The sequence below is a fragment of the Manis pentadactyla genome, chromosome 6, assembly GCF_030020395.1.
Source record: "Manis pentadactyla isolate mManPen7 chromosome 6, mManPen7.hap1, whole genome shotgun sequence".
Taxonomy (NCBI): domain Eukaryota; kingdom Metazoa; phylum Chordata; class Mammalia; order Pholidota; family Manidae; genus Manis; species Manis pentadactyla.
In genome coordinates this window covers 122,665,046-122,689,291 of record NC_080024.1, presented here as the reverse complement: position 1 = coordinate 122,689,291, position 24,246 = coordinate 122,665,046, and the positions used below count along the sequence as shown (strand labels likewise).

The 24,246-nt window shown below is 41.2% G+C and overlaps 1 protein-coding gene across 3 annotated transcripts in view; it reads right to left on the bottom strand.

Moving 5' to 3' along the window:
* GALNT1 (polypeptide N-acetylgalactosaminyltransferase 1) overlaps positions 1-11,804 on the bottom strand; it is a 141,263-nt gene extending 129,459 nt beyond the window's left edge. For 2 of the 3 annotated variants that reach the window (XM_057504119.1, XM_057504117.1), the window contains exon 1: positions 11,557-11,804. The gene's annotated coding sequence lies outside the window, so the exon portion shown is untranslated. The remainder of the gene's footprint in view (positions 1-11,556) is intronic. The other variant, XM_057504118.1, reaches the window with a different exon arrangement.
* Positions 11,805-24,246: the final 12,442 nt, after the last annotated feature.

Genomic DNA, 24,246 nt, shown 5'->3' with positions numbered 1-24,246 from the left:
CAAGGACAATGCTCTCCACCCATAGACTTAATTGCATCCCTTTCTACAGCCTTGGAAGCCTTGCTCATAAATACTCCTCTCCTCTCTTTCACACTCAACAGACCTTTCTCCTGAGGTAGCTGTTAGGAAAAGCCAGCCCAGAGATGAGGGTTTTTGTCCCTTCCCTCCCCACAAAACAAGATTCTTAAAAATTGAATTGCCAATATTTAAAAATCAGGACATTTCACAGGAAAACTCAGATTTCTGGCTTTCCCCGGTCAAACAGAATTCTCTGCCACCACTGAGTGAGCATGCCCAAACAGCAAAATCCTAGGAGCTGATTACTGGGCTCTCACAGGCCACACCCTATTGCTTAAAAAAATAGGCTCTGCTCCTTCCTATCTTAAAAGACATTTCCCTTCAGCTATCCCCACTGCAAGCTACCTACTCCTCCTCCTTCCTGTCCATAATACTTCCTCCAGAAACGGTCTACACTTGCTATCACCATTTCACCATGCACTCCCTCCTACCCCCTTATAATATGATTTCTGCTGTTACCTCTCTGCTGAAACTACAGAAAACAGAGAAAGAGGAAGGGCAAAAAATCTTTTCACATTCTTGCCTGCTCAATGGCACAAGCCATCAGTGCCCAGTCATTCTTTGTAAGGTCTCCTCCCATGACTTTCCTGACTCTGCCCTCTTGTAATTCTCCTGCTGAGGAAATCAAGACCTTCCAACAGTTAGCACATGGAAACCCTTCTAAATGCCATACAGGCCCAAACAGTATATTCCTCCCCTGTAACACTGCCACAGCCATCCCAGGTCCTGCAATCTCTCTCAAGGTAAAAAACAGAGAAGACTCAGTCTAAACCCTGGCCATAGTCTTGCACCTTTTGTGAAGCACAGTGATTTATTAGACATTTACTGGTCACTTCCCAGGTGGCAGGCACTGGTGCTTAAGAGAAGATCCTAACCCTTGCCTAAGTAATTCAGTCTAGAAGGGTTACAGATGGATGAACAGTATCAGCATGATACATGATAAACAAAGAAGAAAAGAAGTGCTACGGGGCCAAGGAGGGCAGAGTTGCTTGCGGAGAGAACTAGAGCCATCTTGACCTCAGATAGGTCCACTATTACCATTTCAGTCCAGGCATTCTGAAGCATCTACTAACAGGGCCTTGCCTGCATCTCCTTTACCTATCCAAACCCATTCTCCACAATGCAGTAGGGTGATCTCCAAATTCAAAACAGCTCTCTTCTGCTCAAAACCTTTCAACAGCACTATGAAGGTCCTGCATCATCTGTCCATGGCAATTTTTCTCCCTCCATCTGCCCCACTTTCCCTCACACCAATGGCCCATGCCACACTGATCTTTCAGTTCCTTAAACAGAATGAGTCTCTACTGCTACACGGCCTCTACAAGACAATCCTTTTTATCTGAAATCCTCTTGCCCCCACTCTCTTTGACTTCTGGATCTCAGCTGTCATTTCTCCATTATTTACCTAATTGTTTCTATTTTTGTCTGCCCCATTTGATTGTATAATCAACAAGGACAGGAAACATGCCTGTTTTGCTCTCTTTGTATCCACAGTATTAGGAACAGGGCAGATACTCAGATAATATTTGCTCAGTAAGGATGCAAAAGACCTTTTTCTCCTCTAGAATCCTAAATGCAAGTATCCCCTCAGGTTTATTTCTTAGCCCTCTCAACCATTCCCTATTTTCATCCTTATGGGTGCTCCTGCTAATCTGTACCTCCAAACCTTATCTCTCCTCCCAAGATCAAGTTTCACAACTATGATGCCTGCAGATAGTTCTACCTGGAGTCCCTCTCTGGTACCTGCAACTGGACACATCTCAAGACACATTTGTTCACTATCCTCAAAAAAAACCTGTTTTTTTCCCATCGCTGTTAATGGCAGCGCCCTCTTACAGATTGAGTGACTAACTTCTTTTTCCTTCATCCATTGACAAGAACATCTGATTCCGTCTAAAAATGCACCTGTATGTTCCTACATATGCGGTCAACTGGACAGTTCATTAGCCTCATCTCCTACCTCTAGTCTTGTAAAGTAACAATCACCCACCTATGTGTACATTAAAACTTTATTCTGAGGCCAATCAATATGTCCATTAACAGCTCCCTACTATTTGAAAAATAACATCCATACTCTTCTGCTTGGTATTCAAAGCCCCGGTCAACCCTGTGCATACTATCCTAACAAGGCAATCTAGTTCAGTTAAGACTATAAACATAAGACTGCATGTCAAAGGCACAAACACAGGAACTAGTGCAGATCTCAGTTCCTCATGTAACGTCTCTCCATGATACAGTTCCTTCAGCTACACAAGGGGATAATGGTAAGAGTATTTACCTCCAGAGGTTGTTATAAAGATTAAGTGAATTAATGTAAGCAGAACCCTTAGAATAGTGCCTGGTACATTGTGTTTGTGTTTTGTATCCCCATCTCCAATTATCAATAGCCTACATCCCAGTCTATTGGAACCAACTCACTGTTCCCCTACTACTCCTTGAGCTCTCCCTTCTCAAACAGCAGCATGCACCACCAGCTGATGAGCACCACCTGATAAGCTACGAGGACTGCATCCTCTCCTCCAACTCAAGAGCAATCCCAGTCAAAACTTCCACCACAAAACTCCTTTCTCTCCAGAAATGTCCTTATATCTCATGCACAGAAATGCCCCAAAGGATTTCTAGGCCTGTTCAAAGACTTAGTCTACAATTAACAATCCTCCTTCCCTCTACTTTATCATTTCACTCCCAAGACCATTTTGCCATCATTTCCCATGCCCAGTGGCAAAGCGGTTTTAGTTCTCTTATGCCCCTAATCTGGGCAAGAGCTGAAACTCTCACGGTAAGTCTCCCTACAACAGTTCTATTACATCAGACAGTGTTCCCTTTGCATGGAAACACTTAAAATAATTATAACAAACTCTGCAAGTCTTATTAGTCTTATTATGAACAAAATGTGGATGGACATCAGTCTCTGAAGTGGCCAACCTTGCCATTATGACAGTGCTGCCTTCTAAAGTCCCTGCTATGCACAGGGACGAGTAACTATTAACGAAGGGCTTATAGATAACTCACTAATTCCTGGGATGGAAAAGTGTGAGTTACAAGTTCCGATAAATTTTCACTCACTCTTTAAAGAAAACAATAAATCATAAAATGTAATGTGCTATTTCCAATAATTTAGCATATGGCTCAAGCAATGGAATGCAAATGCTACTCCTTTTTAATAACTGAACTGATATGTAAAAAACATTTTTTTAGTGACACAGAAGTTATAACTACCAAAGACATAAAAATCCAGCAAGAGCCATGACATCTGAACCTAAAGAGCTGTCTTTAAATCATGGCTCCCCAGAAGACTTTACCTAGTCCCTTGGTAACTACCCCATAGTTGAAGTTGTTAACCAAAAGATATCTCTGAAGCCTATTCTTAGACATCTTGATAGAACTAAAACAGTTATATGTTATCTATACAACATCAGAATTCATAAATTATAATGACTGAAAAGATTCTTATAAGCATTTATAATTTATTTTATAATTTATGACAATTTATAAGAATTCTATAAATTACAGGAGACATGGTTCACATAAAATCAGAAGTGTACTCTCAACACTCATTACTATTGCTACAGCTGCCCTAAAAACAATCCCAAACATTCCTTCTCCTTAAGGACTAAAAGGGTTTCACATTGAGGGCACCCCTACAAAAACACAAGGAAAACAACAGAGAAGAAACTAAACTGAATAGCTAAGCACAGATTTATAATTTCAAAAAGAACCAAGTAGTCATACTTTATAGTTAGTGCAAATCAAAGTGTAGTCCCTAGACAGCAAACTGCTTGCACCTAGTCCATGAAGATCTAAGTACAGAGATTGAGGGAAAGCATTTAGAAGCTTTAGTAGCAATATGACAGATATTTTACATCTACTAAGCCTAATTTAAAAATTGGGAGTTACATATTATAGGTTTTTAATTTCACTGTTCTTATAATTCATTTTTTACATATATTGGAAAAGAATCAGCCCATGATAAAGGGGAAAAGTTAACTGGTCTTTCAGGGATATTTGCCTCTGGGAAGATGGAGTAGATGCACTTTTCACTATTCCTCCTACTAACTACAACTAAACTTCTGGGCATTGTATATAAAACAAACATAAGAAGACTCTTAAGTGTGGAAAGAAGGTGGCAGACTGCCTAGCAAGCTCAGGCCCTGAGAAACAACACAATGGTGAGTTTCCTGAGTTTTCTTTTTGCCTCATATGTCCTAGACTTGGAGAAAAATGACAACCTGGAAATACTAACAGGTACAGACAAAGAAAGTCCCAACAAAAGCTGCCATCCCTAGCAAAGGACCAGACCAGAAAAAGGACATCGTAGCATGACAGAAAACTCTTAATAAAAAATAAACTTTTCTCAAGACAAACACCACAGAAAAAACTGTCACCCCACCTAAGCCAGCAAAGGCCAGGTGGGTCACTTAGACTTCCATGTACTTGCCAGGCTGTAACAAGGCACTGCAATGCTCCTCACTTGATAAGAAGGCAAATCAGGAGTCCAAGCTTTCATCCACGTAGTCTGGTAACAAGGCACCCTTCCACATAATCTCCGCTGGGGATCCTGGACCTCTACTCTCCACCTAGCAGTAACAAAGAGCTTTACTTCTTGGGTCATGGGAGGTCTAGTGTGGAAACCTGTATTTCTAATTCCTCCTAGAATAACTAGGCAGCACCACATGCTGTCCCCTTCCCCCACCCCCAGAGTGGTGTCCAAAAAAAGACATTTAAAACAGGCCTAAATGAAGTCCAGCATGATATGGAAATGTCCAGGTTTTAATAAAAATAAAAAAAAACACTCACCATTCAAAAAAGCTAGGATGAACTCAAATTAAATGGAAAAGACTTCAACAGATACCAAGACCAAAAAGACAGAGATGTTAGAATTATCTGATGATTATTACAGCTGTGATGGAAATGCTTCAACAATTTCAAGTATGCCTGAAGCAAAATAAAAAATAAATAACCTCAGCAAAGGAATAGAAGATATAAAGAAGAAAATGGAAACCTTAGAGCTGACAAATACCAAAATAAAATGGTATGGACTCAAGAGCAAAATGGAAGGACAGAGAAAAGGAACTAGAAGATAGAGCAATAGAAAGTACTCAATCTAAACAACAGAAACAAACTAAGGAAAAATTAACATTCTTAGGGACCTGTGGGACCATAACAAAAGATCTAACATTTAGGTCATCAGTCTTGAAAAGAGGATAAAAAGAGTGGGCTGAAAAAGTACTAAGAGAAATAACGTTGAAAACTCCCCAAAGTTGGCAAGACATAAACCTACAGACTCAGGAAGCTGTGTAAACGCTAAACAAGATAAACCCAAAGAGTACACACCAAGATATAGCACAATCATACATCTTAAAACTGAAGACAAAGAAAAAATCCTGAAAACAGTGAGAGAAAAACACCATAACTAGAGGAAAAAGGATTTGCATGACAGTGGATTTCTCATCAAAAGCCATGGAGGCAAAAGGAAGTGTACAACATTTTTCAAGTGCAGAAAGAAAAAAACACAGAATTTTATATCCAGAGTAAATATCCTTCAGGAATGAAGAGGAAACCAAGACATTCTCAAAAGAAGAAAAACGGAGAGAATTTGTCACTAGCATACCTATCCTAAAGAACAGCAAAAGTTCTTAACAATAAAAAATAAATAAAGGAAAAAATCTTGAGACATCAAGAGAAAACGGAGTAAGTAAAGATACAGGTAAATAGGATTTCCTTCTCTCTTGAGTTTTCTCATTTATGTTTGATTATGGAGAAAATTATAACACTAATGTAGTTCTAAATGTGTGTATAAAGGAAATATTTACAACTGTATTAAAATGGAAGAGGGTAAAGGGATGTAAAGGGAAGTAAGGATGTATATTCTATACTTCACTTCAACAAGTAAAATAAGTTTTTAATAAAAATTATACAAAGAAATACCCTCAAAAACAGTATAGATAAATCAAGATGGAATCATAAAAAATATGGAATTAATGCACAGGAAGTCGGGGTGGAACACCCACAGAAACAAAGAAGTGGGAACAAAAAACAAAACAAAAAATAAAATGGCAGACCTAAACCCTAGAAGATCAATAATTACATTAAGTATAATTATTTTGCTCTAGTATACAGTATAAATGCATCAATGAAAACACAAAGAATGAATTATAAAACATGACCCAACTATATGCTGACTATAAGAAACTTGCTTCAAATATAACAATGTAGGCAGGTTGAAAGTAAAAGAATAGTAAAAGATATATTACCCAAACAATTAAAGGAAAGCATCAAAGGAAAAAGAATAGAGTGGCTATGTTAGTATCAGGTAAAGTAGAATTCAGAGAAAAGAAAATTACGAAAGAAAAAGAAGAAAATTATATGATAGAAAAGGCAATCCACCAAGAAAAAAAGCAACCTCAAATGTGTATGCACCAGAGATCTGCAAAATATGTAAAGCTAAAAATTGATGTAACCAAAAAGTAGAAACAGACAAATGCACAAATATAATTGGAGACTTCAACACCCCTCTCTCAAGAGTTGATAGAATATCTAGACAGAAAACCAGCAAGGGTATAGAACTAAACAGCATCATTAACAAACAGGATCTAATTGACATTCATAGAACACTCCACTCAACAGCAGAAAACACATTCTATTCAAGGGTCCACAGAACATAAACAAAGACAGACCATAGTTTGAGCCATAAAACAAGCTTCAACATATTTAAAAGAACTGAAATCAGTTCTCCAATGTGTGTACTCTAACCTCAACAAAATCAAACTAGAAACCAAAAACAGAAAAACAGGAAAATCTTCAAACACTTGGAAACTAAACAACACACTTTTAAATAATCCTTTGGTCAAAAAAGAAATCTCAATGGAATAAAAACATACATTTCAAATGAAAATAAAAATAAAAATACAACCTATCAAAGTGTGTGGGACACAGCTAAAACAGAAGGAACTTTATAGTGCTAAATGTCCTCATGAACATAAATGCAAAAAATCCTTAACAAAATTATTAGTAATTCAGCAACATATGAAAAGAATTATATACCATTTCCAACTAGGATTTATTCCATGGATGCAAGGCTGGCTAAATTAAAAAATTAATCCAAATAATCCATCATACTGATATGCTAAACAAGAAATATTACATACCGTATCAGTCAATGCATAAATAGCACTTGACGAAATTCAAAACCCACTTGTGATAAAAACTCTCACAAAGATAGGAATAAAGGGTAATTTTCTCAACTGGATAAAGAGCATCTACAAAACCCAGTTAACACTAAACAGTGTGAAGTGTAAGGATATAAGAACAGCATAAGAAAGTTAATTATTTTGCTCTACTAGCAATGAAAACATGGACACCAAAATTAAAAATGCCGTTTTCAATGGTTCATAAAAATACTTACAAGTAAATCTAACAAAACACAGACTTGTATGATAAAATTACACAATGCTGATGAAAGAAATCAAAGAAGACCTAAATAAATGGAGAGACTTACTATGTTCATAGACTGGAAGATGCAACATAGTAACATATCAATTCTCCCCAAACTGATAAATAAATCTAATGCAATTACTATCAAAATCCCAGCAAGACTTTTTTTATAAATAGATAAAATTATTCTGCAATTTATATGGAAAGATAAAGGAACAAGAATACATAAAACAATTTGAAAAAGAAAAATGATGTGGGAAAAATCAGTCTACATCAGCTTAAGACTTATTATACAGCACAGTAACCAAGATTGTGTGATTGTGATATCCGCAGAGGGACAGACACACAGATCAATGGAACAGAACAGAGAACCCAGGAAGACTCATACAAATATACCCAACTGATTTTTTACAAAAATACAAAAGCAACTCAATGGAGGAAAGATGTTGCCTTTTCAACAAATGATGCTCACATAGTCAAAATTTGAAACAACCAGGTGTTCTTCAACAGGCAAATGGTTAAAAGAATTGTAAAAATACATATGTACTATGAAATATTATTTAGCAATAAAAGGAAGCAACTACTTACACACACCAGATGAACCTCCAGAGGATTATGTTGAGTGAAAAAACTAATTCCAAAAGGCACTCACTGTATGATTCCATTTATAAAATATTCTTGAAAAGACAAAATTATAGGAATGGAGAACAAATTAGTGATTGTCAAGGCTTAAGAAGCAAGTGCAGGTAGGAAGAAAGTAGGTGTGGCTATGGAAGAACATCATGCAGAAACCTGAGGCAATGGAAATGGACTGTATCTTGACTGTACCAATGATGACACTATCATAATTCTGATACCGCACTAGTTTTACAAGATGAAGTGGAGAGAGGGGGACATCTTAACAAGGAAAAATCATAAATAAAGATGCAGAGCTGGACATAAGCAAAGTGCCTACAGAGAAAGAGACATCTGCGTGTGGTGAAATAACAGAAAGATGGGATTAATAGTGCAGGGTAGTTACGGAAATTCCCAAAATCCAGAGAGTTCGAATGTCACCTACTCAAAGAAGCCTTCCTCAGCAACCCAACCAACCAAAAGCAGCAGCTGTCCCACCTACAGTCTCTCCAACATCCTTTACTTTTACTTTATAATGCTCACCGCACATAATTATTACCTACTTAACTGCATGTTTACTTAATGCTGTTCCTTGCCCATGTTATCTTGAGTATCTAGGGTGTGGTACAGAATAAGCACTTGTCGATAAAATTGTAGTATTTCCAGAATATCTTGCCTGGCTTTAGTGCTTTTGCATATCAACAGGCATTCCTCAGGGGTGGAAAGCGGTAGTTCAACTCCATATCAATGGGTTTACCTGGGCAACCACAGGCTTATCAGAATCTGAGAGGTTAGGGGGAGGTCTTTTTTTTTGCTTTTGCCTGAGTAGGAGAGAGATGGCCCCGGACTGCAGTTTGTAAGCAATAAACAGATTTTAAACTTTATTTCTCCCTTTGACTGATTTCAGTTTTAAAGGTATTTTGCCCCGGAATTTCCTTTCCCCAAAGTTACAGCACTCAATAAATATTAACTGGAGAAATGAACAGTAAGTATTCACTCCTAGTTCTCCTCTGTGCAGCCACACCACTCTTCCTCCATTATCTGTTACTCCATTCAACTTGGTCCCTCTCTGGACCTACTGCTTCTTTTACTTAATCTCTCCTTTTCCTTGCTTCTCCACCTCAGCCTAGCTTTTAACCCATCATAAAAATAATAACCCAGTATATTTTAAAACAGTGGTTCACAACTGCAGAGCTGTAATACTCTTCTTAATCTCAACCAATTAGGACCTGTATCCCAAGAAATCTGTTAATGAAAACAAATTACTAAAGCTGCATGTTGTTACATAAGCATAATAGATGTACGTATTACATAGACAAACCAGTAAGAGCAGAAACAGTGTAATACCTGTCCCCCTTTACTTTCTTGAATATGAGAGTCTTTTCCTAGAACTGGATGATCCTATCTGGTCTATGGAAAGCTGTCCACCAAAGACAGCCAGACAGTACTCCTCAAGGCTACCAAAGTTAGAAAAACAAGAAACTGCCAGAGCTATGAATGAAACTCAGACCAGGGCTTGGAGCAGAAAAGCCACACATAGCTCTACCTTCGTTTTGACTCTGGTCTCATGCTCTTACCTGATGCCATGAGAATCATCATGCCTGCAACTGCCTGAGATTAACAACCAATTTGGACTTCCTAGCATGCTTATTCATAAACTCAACAACATTTATTGAGAACCTGCTGCTTACCAGGCACTGTTAAGTCTCTGGGGATACCTGGCTGGAAAAGGAAGACACAATCTCTACTCTCATAAACTTTATATTCCATTGGAGAAGCCAGGATTTAACATGTATTTGTTCCCAGGAATGGTAGAGCTTGCTTCTTAAAAGCCCTACCAAACAATCCATCAGTACATTTGTTAAACCCAGTTACCACTGGCATTCTGAATTAACACCTTCAATGTGAACACAAATCACCTGAGACAGATCTTTGATCTAACTCTTGTGATCTGTTAAATCACTTTAACAGATACTCATTAAACTTACATGGTTGGGACCTAAGAGCCTGCATTTCTTCCAAACCCCAAAATGACAAGGCTGCTGCTGGCTCCCAAACCACCCTTTGAATTAGCAACACTCTTAAGCACCATGGAAACATCCCTGAAATTATCACGTAAAATGCAAGCTCCGTAAAGTCAAGGACATTTGTCTCTTATTCACCACAGTATACCCAGGACTTGAAATTGTGCCTCACAGATGGCACTCAATAATTATTTACTGAAGAAGTAATGGATGTATCATCTAGACAAGCACCATTAAATAGTAGGCAACAGTCATATCTGGCTACTCAACACTTGACACTTGGCTAATGCAACTAAGGAGCTGAATTTTTTTTAATTTAATTTTAATTAATTTAAACAGCCACATGTAGTAAGTGGCTACCAGAGTGGACAATCCACGTCTAGACACAGGTGTGATATAAAGAGCACTGGATTAATAATGCCTAGGTCTGAAAAATGCCTAGTTCTGCTACTTGGCTTGTGACCTGAAAAGTTACAACTTCTTAGGGCCTCAACTTCATCTGTGAAATGAGGACAAGGCACCGCCGCCCGCCCCCCGACCCCAACTTGTCAGGGTTCTTGTTCTTACTGTAACTGAACATATTAAGCATCAAGTATGATTAAGGTGACATTCTCTACCTTTCAGAAACAGTTCACGATCACAAACACTACTTTGCCTATTGCCCACACTTGCCAGAAAATGTCAAGCGCGTTTGGTCAGGTTGGTTAGCTCAGTGGCTTTGTGAATGAGGCCAAGGTCATAAGTTTGGGGGGTGGGGAGCCTCCTCACTTAGCAAGGCTGACCAGGTAAGAGAGACAATGACAATGCAAATCATCCCAAGTCCTGCCAAATCTTTAAATGGGCATTATAGTGATTATGGATGAGTAAATGACATTTTATCCATTCATTCTTGCAGGAAGGTGTGGGTGCCACATTACTAAATGCCACACTCCTTCGCATGCACAGACATTTGCTAATTCAGGGCCCGGTCCTCTTCGCGAGCAGTGAGCGGGGAAGCCCCCGCCCCAGGCCGCCCGCGTGTCCTCCCTTCCCCCTTCGCGCCAGCCCGACGAGGGTCAGCTTAGCACCTCGGTTCCCAGTACCACAACGCGAGCCGAGCCCAGGAGCCATATTTAGCCTATTTGCGGTATATAGAACAAACTTCCGTCTTCTAAAGAAAAACGGTTGTAACTCAATGCCAAACTAGGGCAGAAAGTCGCCGCTTGCCGGGGCTGCCAACCAAAGACGTGTCCAGCAGCCCCGGAGGCCCCGACTCGGACCCCGCACCGCGCGCCCGCGTCCCTGCCACGGCAGCGCCGGCCACAAAGAGACGGGAGCCGCGGCTGCGGCCGGGCCTCCTCCTCCTCCTTCGGCCCCACGCAGGCGGCCGCGGCTCGGGATAGCCCAGGAGCGGGGAGGCACTCACCTCCCTCCGCGCGCGGCGGCGGCGGCGGCGGCGCGGGCGCTCCTCCGGGCCGGCCCCGGCGGTCGCGGCACGGTCCCGCGGGCCGCAGCGCGGTGCTAATCTGGGGCCGCCGTCCGCCGCGCAGCCTTCTCGGCCACTGCCGCCGGCTCCCCTGGCGGGCGGGCGGGCCCGGCGCGGGCCCCGCCTCCGCCGCGCCCTCCCCCGCCTCCGCGCCGGGCCTCGCGGGCTCGGCGCGCTACTCGGAACCGCAACGCATGCTGCCGCCTCTGCCGCTCGCTCGGGACCGCCTCGGCGCGGCGGGCCAGGCTGCAGGGCGCCCGCGCAGGCCTCTAGGGCGAGGTCGTCACAGCGCGCGGCGTGCGGACGCCGATGCGGCTGCGCGGGGCTAGCCGAGGCGCCGGGCGCTCACCGGAAGCGCCGCCCCCAACCTCCTCCTGCCCCACAAGGCCCAGAGGCACTTCCGTCCCAGCGCTGGACTTAACGGCGTTTCGGGGACACTACCCTGCCTGCCTGAGCCGCGGGGCGGCGCGGAACCGAGGGGAAGGCCCCGGGCGGGAGGCTTGCCCACGAGGGCTCGGCCCTGCCGTCCGGACCGGGCGGTGCCCACCTGAACCACCGACAAAGAGACTGCCGCAGCAAGTAAAATAACACTCGGGCAATAACTCCTGGGGTAGGGGGAAGTGGAGGTGCACTCACCGCGCCAGGGAAGGCCTCGGATCGTCCCCGTCGAGCATGAAGCTGCTCCTGACCCGTACAGCAGCCCGAAAGCGGCCAAGGCGGACCTAGAGCTGGAGGACTGTATCGAGGCGCATTCGTGCTGCCTTGCTGAGCCCTGAGCCAGGCGTCGAGGATCTAGGAGGCCCACGATACAGGGTGGGCGGTGAGAGGGAGACCACAGACCGGCACCCCAAAAGGAGGTAGGTAGGCCTCGGGGGACAAAAACTCAAGCCCCCTGCAAAATAGGGATTGTTTGGGGAAGTGTCTGCTGGATAATGCCCTGAGAGGGGCGCTTCCACTGTGCTCCTTGGGAAACACTCCTCGACACTAGTTCTGATAAGGAAAAATTTAGGACAGCAATTTACAAGGACAGCAGTCTATCTAATCCAGGTGGCTTCCTTCTGTTGCTCTTCTTAGCAAAGATGTGTTAGCAGAAACTCCCTTAACTTCCCCCTCCCCTTCACTCCGCACTCTGCCAGGCACTTCCTCCCTAAATTCACTCCCCCTTGCCTGCTCGCTTGCTGTGCTGGTAGGAATGTTACAGATACAGAAGCAGAAAGATATATATTACTTCATTTGCCTTTGTTCAGGATTCAGACTTTGGGAGATTACTCCCCTCTGAGCCCACCAGTGTGAAATAAAGCCTCAACATTCCAAGACTTCCGAGTGCGTGCTTGCTTCTTCCATCAGTGATCCAGTCCAGGTTTTTCAGTATTTTCCATAACAATTCCAGTACCTATCCCTGCCTTACCCTAAAGACAAGAAACATTCACTATTCCCCTATCACTCACACTAGGCATACCCAACCGTTTTTTTAATAAACTAATTTTCTGTTTAAATCATTGAGAAATTTGTGTCTTGCTTGTCAGCCAAGAGCTAAAATAATGAGGCTAATGTTTATATTATTTAAATAGCCCCATTTAAGTTTTAAAAATAAATGCTATGTATGTTCATAGAGGGCACCAAAGGCTGTAAGCAAAAAAATGTTACTGAAATTATTTCTGGAATTTTGCTACCGTGTTTTGTACTTATCTACATTTTCAAGTATTATACAGTAAAAGTTAAAAGTTGCTTTTTAAAGGTTCTAATAAAATATTTTGAAAAAATGTGAATGGTGATTGGTCTGTTAGTATACCACAAGGAAACATCACTTTGAAGTTTGTATCTCTTTAAAATACTGTGTCAGAAAATAAATATGTATCTGGGGGAAAAAAGATTTGCAAATATTATATCTGATAAAGGACTTGTATTTGGTATACATATAGAACTCTTATTAAACTCAATAATAAGACTAACAATCCAATTTAAAATGGGGAAAGTAATTGAATAGACATTTTACCAAAGAAAACATTTAAATGGTCACCAAAAGCATGAAAAGATGCTCAACATCATTAGTCATTAGCAACATGCAAATCAGAATCACAGTGAGAAAGCTCTTCACACCCACTACAGTAGCTGTAATAAAAACTGACAACAAGTGCTGGTGAGGAGATAAGAGAAATTAGAACCCTCACACATACTTGTGAGAATGTGAAATGGTGCAGCCACTTTGGAAAAATTTGATAGGTTCTTAAAAAGTTAACATATGAAAGTACCATATGACCCAATTATTCCACTCCTAGGTGTATACCCCCAAAAAACAAAATATACCCATATAGTAAGCTTATGTAAATATTCATAGCAGCATTATTCATAATACCCAAAAAGTGGAAAGAATCCAAATGTCCAACAGCTGGTGAATGGATTTTAAAAATGTGGTATATCCATACAATGGAATGATAGCAATAAAGTTAATGAAATATTTCTATAAGATACAATGTAGAGAAGGAGAGAGATTCAAGATGGCGGCGTGAGAGGCGAGACAGAGAATTCCTCCCAGAACCACAGATAGTATGAAAATACAGTTAATTGCTACAACTAACCCTAAAACAGCAACAAGAAAAAAGGCTGAACCAGACTGCATGCAGACCTCACGAACAGAGCAGACCTCAGGGTACCATACAAAAGCCTTTACCAGGCGGAACCCAAGCCCTTCCCTCACCCCAGCTCACTGGTGGGAGGAAGAGAAATGGAGCAGTGGAGGGGGTGGAAGCCTAGAACTGCTGAACACCCAGCCCTGGAGGTCTGCTTTGGGAGCAGAAACCTACACCGTGTGGTGCTCTGGACGTTGAGGAGCTCAGACAGGTGGAGTGCTTGACACACATTGCCGTCATTTGTGGAGGAGGGGATCCACACCCGGCCACTCTGACGCAAAGGAAAGGCAGGCGGTTTGAGAGGCTTCTTAGCAGCGAAAGGGCTGCTGAAGGAGCAGGGTTTGCACAGAGCTTGCTGCGCAGTGGAGGGGAGAGCTGGACAAGGTTGTCTGGGTGTGCTTTGTCCAGCTGGTTGGGAACTTTGAGGAGCTTCAGGCAGCCCATCCCCCTGGCTGCCTACTCAACTCCAAGGCTCCCAGTGTGATACCCAGCCTGCTACACCTTCCTCCTAGCCTGCTGGCACCGGTTTGCAAACCAGCAATCACTGCGCTGGCGTGAGGCCAGCCAGAAGGAGGCTCAGCCTACAACAGCTATAGACACTAAGAACAGAGGCTTATGCCTGTGTGCTTGGCCCACTGGCTCTGACACTTGAGACAGGCACCAGACGGGAATCAGGAAATAGATCTTTCCACCCCCCAGATGCCAGCTCCACTCCTCTACCACCCCCAGCCTCACTCTAGGGGCTGAGCAACTTCAGAGACTGGAGCTTCTGGGCACTAGTGGGAACCACACAGAATTATGAAACGTCAGAAGAACGTGGTTCAGACCAAACTCTCACAAACCCCAGAAAAAGGGCCTAATGAAACTTAACTCACCAATACACCTGAAAGAAAGTTCGAAATAAAAATCATAAACATGCTTATGCGGGCACAGAAAAATATTCAAGAAATCAGGAACTAATTTAAGTAGGAGATTCAATCATAAAGAAATTCCATATCTGAAATGAAACATACAATGGAGGGATTTAAAAGCAGATTAGATGTAGTAGAAGAGACGGTAAGTGTAATACAAATTAGAGAAGAGGAATACAAAGAAACTGAGGCACAAATAGAAAAAAGAATAAGAATGAAAGAACATTGAGAGAACTGTGTGACCAATCCAAATGAAACAATAATCGCATTATAGGCGTACCAGAAGAAGAAGAGAGAGAAAAAGGGATAGAAAGTGTCTTTGAAGAAATACTTCCTGAAAACTTCCCCGAGCTAGGGAAGGAAATAGTCAATCAGTCCATGGAAGCCCACAGATCTCCCAACACAAGGGACCCAAGGAGAACACCACCAACACATACAATAATTAAAATGGCAAAGATCAAAGACAAAGACAGACTTTTAAAAGCAGTTAGAGAGAAAAGATCACATACAAAGGAAAACCCATCAGGTAATCATCAGACTTCTCAACAGCAACCTTACAGGCCAGAAGGGAGTGTTTCAATATATTTAATGCAATGAAGCAGAAGGGCCTTGAACCAAGAATATTATACCTGGCAAGGTTATCATTATATTTGAAGGAGTGATTAAACAATTTTCAGATAAGAAAAAGTTGAGAGAATTTACCTTCCACAAACCAACTCTACAGTGCATTTTGCAGGGACTCCTATAGATGGAAGTATTCCTAAGGCTAAATAGATGTCACTCAATGGATAGACAAAGAGCACAGACTATGATTCATAACATACAAAGAATGGAGAAGGAAGAAAAAGGAGGAAAGAAAAAAAAAGAAGAACCTTTAGGTTGTGTTTGTAATACCACACGAAGTGAGTTAAATTAAACTGTTAGATAGTAAGGGAATTACACTTGAAACTTTGGTAACCATGAATCTAAAGCCTGCAATGGCAATAAATACACACGTGTCAATAAGTACCATAAATGTAAATAGTATGAATGCACCAATCAAAAGACATAGAGTCACTGAATGGATTAAAAAATAAGACCCCAGGATCAAGGGAAGATGGTGGCATGAGTAGTTCAGTGGAAATCTCCTCCCAATAACATATATATTTATGAAAATACAATAAATACAACTATTCCTAAAAGAGACACCAGTGGATACAGTACAACAGCCAGGATACATCTACATCTGTGAGAACTCAACATCACAAAAAGGGGGTAAGATACAAGCCACAGCCAGGCAGGACCTGAATGCTCCCTCACCCCAGAACCCGGCAGGAAGAAAGGAGTGGGAACAGGGAGGGAATGAAAGCCCAGGACAGCTAAACAACCAGCTTTAGAAATCCACACCCAAAGCACGGACAAAAGGTGCATGGGCTGCTGGATATTAGAGAAACAGAAAAACAAAACCTGCGGGCAGGTCTCCGCAACTGGGGCCACTGAGACAAAGGAAAAGCGAGTGCTTTTTGCAAGTCTTAAAGAGACAGGGACCCCACAGCTGGATGAAGTCGTCCCGGCCCACTTAGCCATCAGCTGGAAATCCAGGGGAACTTTAGGCGCCCTAACCACCTGGGCGGCAGCACAGCTCTGAAGCCCCACACAGCACTAAAGGAGCCTGCCAGTTGTTCCTACAACTGGCGACGACCACGAAACACTGGCCCAGTAGTGGTAGACTGGCAGCGTGTGCCGGGGGCAGTGGTGCTCCAGGGGACTGGGAGCGGCCCACGCGCACAGGCAGCACCAGAGGGGACCAGGAGTGCCTCGTGTGAGCCCACCGTGGCAGCAACTGAGCAGCCTAGGAGCAGCCCACGTGCGCCACCAGCGGTGGCACCAGAGGAGCCCAGGAGAGGTCCGCCGTGCAAGCCCACAGCAGCAGCGATCGAGCGGCCCGGGAGTGGCCTGCGCTTGCCAGTGATGGCAGCGCCAGAGGGGCATGGGAGAGGCCCGCGTGCATCTGCACCAGTGCCAGAGGGAGGAGCCGCGCTCCCAGCAGCTGACCAGAATCCCAGCCCGACGCACAGCCGCCCGGGCCAGACCCAAAGGCCACTGCAGGCACACAGCTGCCTGGCAGGGGTGCGGATATTGCGAAAGAGCTCACCTGGCATGCCTGCCACTCCCTGCAGGGCTCCGTGGTGCTCTGACTGAGACCCCGCCCACAGCAGCTTAGGGGACTAACCCGGTGGCTGCTCCAGGAGTGCGGGTAACTGACACAGGCAGCGGAGAAAGACAAGGCATCCAGCAAGCAGGAAAGGACTTTCTTCTCCCAGCTGACACACCAGCAACCTGCCTACAGCCACCACTATCACCATGAAAAGGCAAAAAAATTCAGTCCAGTCCAAAATAGTTCAGACAAACCCTGAGAGAGGATCTGCAGAGACAGGCCTAACAGGTCTCCCTGAAAAAATTCAAAATAAAAATCATAAACATGCAGACAGAGTTGCAGAGAAATATACAAAAGCTAAGGGATGACATCCACAGGGAGATTACAGAAATGAAAGAATCCCTGGAAGGATTTATAAGCAGAATGGATAAGATTCAAGAGGCGATTGATGGAACAGAAACCAGAGAACAAGAATGCATAGAAGCTGATGCAGAGAGAAATAGAAGGATCTCTAGGAATGACACAATGTTAAGAGAACTGTGTGACCAATCCAAAAGGAACAATATCCACATTATAGGGGTAACAGAAAAAGAAGAGAGAGAAAAAGGGATAGAAAGTGTCTTTGAAGAAATAATTGCAGAGAACTTCCCCACACTGGGGGAGGAAATAGTTGCTCAGACTATGGAAGCACACAGAACTCCCAAGAGAAGGGACCCAAAGAGGACAACACCAAGACACATAATAATTGAAATGGCAAAGATTAAGGACAAGGACAGAGTATTAAAGGCAGACAGAGAGAGAAAAAAGGTCTCCTACAAAGGAAATCCCATCAGGCTATCATCAGACTTCTCAACAGAAACCTTACAGGCCAGAAGAGAATGGCATGATATATTTAATGCACTGAAACAGAAGGGCCTGGAACCAAGGATACTGTATCCAAAATGATTATCATTTAAATATGAAGGAAGGATTAAATAATTCTCAGACAAACAAAAGTTGAGGGAACTTGCCTCCCACAAACCACCTCTACAGGGTATTTTAGACGGACTGCTCTACACTGGAGCACTCCTAAAAAGAGCACAGAACAAAACACCCAACATATGAAGAATGGAGGAGGAGGAATAAGAAGGGAGAGAAATAATCATCAGACTGTGTTTATAATAGCTCAATAAGTGAGATAAGTTAGACAGTAAGGTAGTAAAGAAGCTAACCTTGAACCTTTGGTAAGCACGAATCTAAAGCCTGCAATGGCAATAAGTACATATCTTTCAATAATGACCATAAGTGTAAATGGACTGAATGCACCAATCAAAAGACACAGAGTAATAGAATGGATAAAAAAGCAAGACCCATTTATATGCTGCTTACAAGAGACTCACCTTAAACACAAAGACATGCACAGATTAAAAGTCAAGGGATGGAAAAAGATATTTCGTGGAAACAACAGGGAGAAAAAAGCAGGTGTTGCAATACTAGTATCAGACAAAATGGACTTCAAAAAAAAGAAAGTAACAACAGATAACGAAGGACATTACATAATGATAAAGAGCTCAGTCCAACAAGAGGATATAACCATTATAAACATGTATGCACCCAATACAGGAGCACCAATATATGTGAAACAAATACTAACAGAATTAAAGGAGGAAATATAATGCAATGCACTCATTTTGGGAGACTTTAACACACCACTCACTCCAAAGGACAGGTCCACCAGACAGAAAATAAGTAAGGACACAGAGGCACTGAACAACACACTAGAACAGATGGACCTAATAGACATCTATAGAACTCTACACCCAAAAGCAACAGCATACACATTCTTCTCAAGTACACATGGAACATTCTCCAGAATAGACCACATACTAGGCCACAAAAAGAGCCACAGTAAATTCAAAAAGATTGAAATCCTACCAACCAACTTTTCAGACCACAAAGGCATAAAACTAGAAATAAATTTTACAAAGAAAACAAAAAAGGCTCACAAACACATGGAGGCTTAACAATATGCTCCTAAATAATCGATGGATCAATGACCAAATTAAAATGGAGGCCCAGCAGTATATGGAAACAAATGACAACAACAACACTAAGCCCCAACTTCTGTGGGATGCAGCAAAAGCAGTCTTAAGAGGAAAGTATATAGCAATCCAGGCATATTTAAAGAAGGAAGAACAATCCCAAATGAATGGTCTAATGTAACAATTATCGAAATTGGAAAAAGAAGAACAAATGAGGCCTAAGGTCAGCAGATGGAGGGACATATTAAAGATCAGAGAAGAAATAAATAAAATTGAAAAGAATAAAACAATAGAAAAAAAATCAATGAAACCAAGAGCTGCTTCTTCGAGAAAATAAACAAAATAGATAAGCCTCTAGCCAGACTTATTAAGAGAAAAAGACAGTCAACACACATCAACAGAATCATAAATGAGAAAGGAAAAATCACGACGGACCCCACAGAAATACAAAGAATTATTAGAGAATACTATGAAAACCTATATGCTAACAAGCTGGAAATACTAGGAGAAATGAATAACTTTTGAGAAAAATACAACCTTCCAAGACTGACCCAGAAAGTAACAGAAAATCTAAGCAGACCAATTACCAGCAACAAAATTGAAGTGGTAATCAAAAAACTACCCAAGAACAAAACCCCCGTGCCAGATGGATTTACCTTGGAATTTTATCAGACATACAGAGGAGACATAACAACCATTCTCCTTAAAATTTCCCAAAAATAGAATAGGAGGAAATACTCCCAAAATCATTCTATGAAGTCAACATCACCCTCATACCAAAACCAGGCAAAGACTCCCAAAAAAGAAAACTACAGACCAATATCCCTGATGAATGTAGATGCAAAAATACTCAACAAAATATTAGCAAACCAAATTCAAAAATACATCAAAAGGATCATACACCACGACCAAGTGGGATTTATCCCAGGGATTTAAGGATGGTACAACATTCGAAAATCCATCAACATCATCCACCACATCAACAAAAAGGACAAAAACCACATGATAATCTCCATAGATGCTGAAAAAGCATTTAACAAAATTCAACATCCATTCATGATAAAAACTCTCAACAAAATGGGCATAGAGGGCAAGTACCTCAACATTATAAAGGCCATATAAACCCACAGCCAACATCATACTGAACAGCGAGAGGCTGAAAGCTTTTCCTATGAGATCGGGAATAGGACAGGGATGCCCAATCTCCCCACTGTTATTCAGCATAGTACTGGAGGTCCTAGCCACGGCAATTAGACAAAACAAAGAAATACAAGGAATCCAGATTGGTAAAGAAGAAGTCAAACTGTCACTATTTGCAGATGACATGATATTGTACATAAAAAAAACCCTAAAGACTCCACTCTAAAACTACTAGAACTGATATTGGAATTCAGCAAAGTTGCAGGATACAAAATTAACACACAAAAATCTGTGGCTTTCCTATACACTAACAATGAACAAATAGAAAGAGAAATCAGGAAAACAATTCCATTCACAATTGCATCAAAAAGAATAAAATACCTAGGGATAAACCTAAGCAAGAGTGTGAAAGACCTGTACCCTGAAAACTACAAAACACTCTTAAGAGAAATTAAAGAGTTCAGTAAGAAATGGAAACTCATCCCATGCTCCTGGCTAGGAAGAATTAATATCATCAAAATGGCCATTCTGCCCAAAGCAATATACAGATTCAATGCAATCCCTATCAAATCACCAACAGCATTCTTCAACAAACTGGAACAAATAGTTCAAAAATTCATATGGAACCACAAAAGACCCCGAATAGCCAAAGCAATCCTGAGAAGGAAGAATAAAGTGGGGGGAATCTCGCTCCCCAACTTCAAGTGCTACTACAAAGTCACAGTAATCAAGATAATTTGGTACTGGCACAAGAACAGAGCCACAGACCAGTGGAACAGAATAGAGACTCCAAACATTACCCAAACATATATGGCCAATTAATATATGATAAAGGAGCCATGGACATACAATGGGAAAATGACAGTCTCTTCAACAGATGGTGCTGGAAAAACTGGACAGCTACATGTAAGAGAATAAAACTGGATCATTGTCTAACCCTATACACAAAAGTAAACTTGGAATGGATCAAAGACCTGAATGTAAGTCATGAAACCATAAAACTCTTAGAAAAAAGCATAGGCGAAAATCTCATGGACATAAACATGAGTGACTTCTTCAAGAACATATCTCCCTGGGCAAGGGAAACAAAAGCAAAAATGAACAAGTGGGACTATATCAAGCTAAAAAGCTTCTGTACAGCAAAGGACACCATCAATATAACAAAAAGGTATCCTACATAATGGGAGAATATATTCATATGTAACAGATCCAATAAAGGGTTGACATCCAAAATATATAAAGAGCTCACACATCTCAACACACAAAAAGCAAATAATCCAATTAAAAAGTGGGCACAGGATCTGAACAGACACTTCTCCAAAGAAGAAATTCAGATGGCCAACAGACACATGAAAAGATGCTCCACATCACTTGTCATCAGAGAAATGCAAATTAAAACCACAATGTGATATCACCTCACACCAGTAAGGATTGCCATCATCAAAAAGACAAACAACAAATGTTGGCTAGGTTGTGGAGAAAGGAGAATCCTCCTACACTGCTGATTGGAATGTTAGTTAGTCCAACCATTGTGGTAATCAGTATGGAGGTTCCTCAAAATGCTCAAAATAGAAATACCATTTGACCCAGGAATTTCACTTCTAGGAATTTACCCTAAGAATGCAGCACTCCAGTTTGAAAAAGACAGATGCACCCCTATGTTTATTGCTGCACTATTTACAATAGCCAAGAAATGGAAGCAACTTAAATGTCCATCAGTAGATGAATGGATAAAGAAGATGTGGTACATATACACAATGGAACAGCCATACGAAAAAGACAGATCCTACCGTTTGCAACAACATGGATGGAGCTAGAGGGTATTATGCTCAGTGAAATAAGCCAGGTGGAGAAAGACAAGTATCAAATGATTTCACTCATATGTGGAGTATAAGAACAAAGGAAAACTGAAGGAACAAAACAGCAGCACAATCACAGAACCCAAGAATGGACTAACAGTTACCAAAGGGAAAGGGACTAGGGAGGATGGGTGGGAAGGGACGTATAAGGGTGGGGAAAAAGAAATGGGGCATTACGAGTAGCATGTATAGTGTGGGGGGGGGCATGGGGAGGGCTGTCTAACACAGAGAAGACAAGTAATGATTTTACAGCATCTTACTATGCTGATGGACAGTGACTATGAAGGGGTATTTGGGGGGAACTTGGTGAATGGGGGAGCCTAGTAAACATAATGTCCTTCATGTAATTAATGATACCAAAAAAAAAAAAAGACCCATCTATATGCAGCCTACGAGGACTCACTTCAAACCCAAAGACATACACAGATTGAAAGTGAAGGGATGGAAAAAGATATTTCATGCAACTAATAGGGAGAAAAAAGCAGGAGTTGCAGTACTTGTATAAGACAAAATAGACATCAAAACAAAGAAAGTCACAAGAGACAAAGAAGGACAATACATAATGATAAAGGGGTCAGTCCAACAAGAGGATATAACTATTATAAATATCTATGCACCCAACACAGGATCACCTACATATGTGAAACAAATACTAACATAATTAAACGGGGAAATAGAATGCAATGCATTCATTTTAGGAGACTTCAACACACCACTCACTCCAAAGGACAGATCAAACAGACAGAAAATAAGAGACAGAGACACTGAACAACATATTAGAACAGCGAACATAACAGACATCTACAGAACACTCCATCCAAAAGCAACAGGGTACACATTCTTCTCAAGTGTACATGGAACATTTTCATGAATAGATCATATACTAGGCGACAAGAAGAACCTCAGTAAATTCAAAAAGATTGAAATCGTACCAACCAGCTTCTCAGACCACAAAGGTATGAAACTAGAAATAAATTACACAAAGAAAATGAAAAAGCCCACAAACACATGGAGGCTTAATAACATGCTCCTAAATAATCAATGGACCAATGACCAAATAAAAACAGAGATTAAGCAATATATGGAGACAAATGACAACAATAATTCAACAACACAAAATCTGTGGGATGCAGTGAAGGCCATGCGAAGAGGGAAATATATTGCAGTACAGGTGTACCTCAGGAAAGAACAATCCCAAATGAACAGTCTAAACTCACAATTAATGAAACTAGAAGAGGAAGAACAAATGAGACCAAAATTCAGTAGAAGGAGGGACATACTAAAGATTAAAGCAGAAATAAATAAAATTGAGAAGAATAAAACAATGGAAAGACTCAATTAAAGCAAGAGATGGTTCTTTGAGAAAATAAACAAAATAGATAAACCCCTAGCCAGACTAATCAAGAAAAAAAGACAGTCTACACACATAAACAGAATCAGAAATGAGAAAGGAAAAAATCACCATGGACACCACAGAAATACAAAGAATTATTAGAGAATACTATGAAAAATTATATGATAACAAACTGGATAACCTAGAAGAAATGGAGAACTTTCTAGAAAAATACAACCTTCCAAAGCTGACCCAGGAAGAAACAGAAAATGTGAATAGGCCAATTACCAGCAACAAAGAAATTGAATTGGTAATAAAAAAACTATCTAAGAACAAAATCCCTACAGCAGATGGTTTCACTGTGAAATTCTATCAAACATTTAGTGAAGACCTAATACCCATCCTCCTTAAAGTTTTCCAAAAAGTAGAAGAGGAGGAAATATTCCCAAACTCATTCTATAAGGCCAACATCAGTCTAATACCAAAAACAGGCAAAGACACCACAAAAACACAAAATTACAGACCAATATCCCTGATGAACATAGATGCAAAAATACTCAACAAAATATTAGCAAACTGAATTCATAAATACATCAAAA